Here is a 2,500-nt window from a genome sequence, read left to right on the forward strand (position 1 = left end):
TCTCGTTAATCCATTCATGCGCGTCACTAATTAGATGACGAGGCATTTGGCTACCTTAAGAGAGTCATAGTTACTCCCGCCGTTGACCCGCGCTTACTTGAATTTCTTCACTTTGACATTCAGAGCACTGGGCAGAAATCACATTGTGTCAACACCCGCTAGGGCCATCACAATGCTTTGTTTTAATTAGACAGTCGGATTCCCCAAGTCCGTGCCAGTTCTGAATTGATTGTTAATTGATAATCGTTATAATTAATAAGAACTAATTGGTTTAACCCAATTAGTATTCTTAAAAATTTTAGCAAGAAAGTTCCACAATTGGCTACGTAACTAAACTATCCGGGGAACAAGTGACCAACATAAATGCCAGACACTCTATTTACCCAGAACGAGCACATAAACCATGTTATTGTTTCCCAATCAAGCCCGACTATCTCAATCTTCAGAGCCAATCCTTATCCCGAAGTTACGGATCTAATTTGCCGACTTCCCTTACCTACATTATTCTATCGACTAGAGACTCTTCACCTTGGAGACCAGCTGCGGATATTGGTACGGCCTGTTGAGAAGTTTGCGTGTCCCCACCATAAATTTTCAAGGTCCGAGGAGAAAATATCGACACAACAGTATATGTCATGCTCTTCTAGCCCATCTACCATATCTCTCTGCGAAAGACTTCCATGGTAGTACGGCTATAAAACAGAAAAGAAAACTCTTCCGATATCTCTCGACGGCTTCTTTATGGTCGTTCCTGTTGCCAGGATGAGCACGAGGCCCATATTTAATAACAAACGGATACTCAACAGGTTACGGAATTGGAACCGTATTCCCTTTCGTTCAAAATTATTCAAGTATATTAATTAGCTTGATTTATATAATATAATTATATTTGTATGGCATTTGTGTTTTACTTGAAAATTTTCGGCTTTCGCCTTGAACTTAGGACCGACTAACTCGTGATCAACCACTGTTCACACGAAACCCTTCTCCACTTCAGTCCTCCAAGGTCTCATTCGATTATTTGCTACTACCACCAAGATCTGTACCAATGGCAGCTCCATGCAGGCTTACGCCAAACACTTCTACGCATACCATTGTACCTTCCTACTCACTAAAGTTTCAAAATTTATATCACAAGTAATATAAATCATCTACTTTAGCGGTAATGTATAGGTATACAACTTAAGCGCCATCCATTTTAAGGGCTAGTTGCTTCGGCAGGTGAGTTGTTACACACTCCTTAGCGGATTTCGACTTCCATGATCACCGTCCTGCTGTTTTAAGCAACCAACGCCTTTCATGGTATCTGCATGAGTTGTTAATTTGGGCACCGTAACATTACGTTTGGTTCATCCCACAGCGCCAGTTCTGCTTACCAAAAGTGGCCCACTGGGCACATTATATCATAACCTTGAACTTCATATCAAGAAAGTTAAGGTTCTTACCCATTTAAAGTTTGAGAATAGGTTAAGATCGTTTCGACCCTAAGGCCTCTAATCATTCGCTTTACCAGATAAGATTATTTTATATAACATTAAAATGCACCAGCTATCCTGAGGGAAACTTCGGAAGGAACCAGCTACTAGATGGTTCGATTGGTCTTTCGCCCCTATACTCAATTCTGACAATCGATTTGCACGTCAGAACTGTTTCGGTCTTCCATCAGGGTTTCCCCTGACTTCAACCTGATCAAGTATAGTTCACCATCTTTCGGGTCACAGCATATATGCTCAAGGTACGTTCCAGTTAGAGGCATAAATAATATAAATATCATTATACATAACTATATAGAACGCCCCGGGATTGTGTTAATTAGCTATAAATAGTTAAAAAACTAATCCCATTATTAGTCAAGTTAATTACGCTATTAGGTTTATATCCCAATAACTTGCACATATGTTAGACTCCTTGGTCCGTGTTTCAAGACGGGTCCCGAAGGTATCCTGAATCTTTCGCATTGTTAATCATACAAGTGCATATAATAAACACAAAAATCAATGATAATTATGCCATTATATAATTCCGAAAAATTAACGCACTGTATTCATATAAATCTATCAGCACTTTATCAAATTAATAACATTTATTCTGTGTTAAAATGCAAGCAAATTAATTTGAATAAACTATAAGTTATATTTTATGATAAATTTTGTATGCTAATAGATTACAATGTCCTTATATGGAAAAAATGCACACTATTATCATAATATTGTTTAAATATTACAATTTTAATGATGAATTTTCCATAACGGATATTCAGGTTCATCGGGCTTAACCTCTAAGCAGTTTCACGTACTGTTTAACTCTCTATTCAGAGTTCTTTTCAACTTTCCCTCACGGTACTTGTTTACTATCGGTCTCATGGTTATATTTAGTTTTAGATGGAGTTTACCACCCACTTAGTGCTGCACTATCAAGCAACACGACTCTTTGGAAACATCATCTAGTAATCATTAACGTTATACGGGCCTGGCACCCTCTATGGGTAAATGGCCTCATT

General features: G+C 38.2%; 1 pseudogene; it reads right to left on the reverse strand.

Annotated features, from left to right (window-relative positions):
• The window catches only part of LOC119562832, a pseudogene marked incomplete at its 3' end in the record, with an annotated part of 2,706 nt that continues 206 nt past the window's right edge, over positions 1 to 2,500 (reverse strand).

This window comes from Drosophila subpulchrella, unplaced genomic scaffold, assembly GCF_014743375.2.
Source record: "Drosophila subpulchrella strain 33 F10 #4 breed RU33 unplaced genomic scaffold, RU_Dsub_v1.1 Primary Assembly Seq97, whole genome shotgun sequence".
In the NCBI taxonomy this organism is placed as follows: domain Eukaryota; kingdom Metazoa; phylum Arthropoda; class Insecta; order Diptera; family Drosophilidae; genus Drosophila; species Drosophila subpulchrella.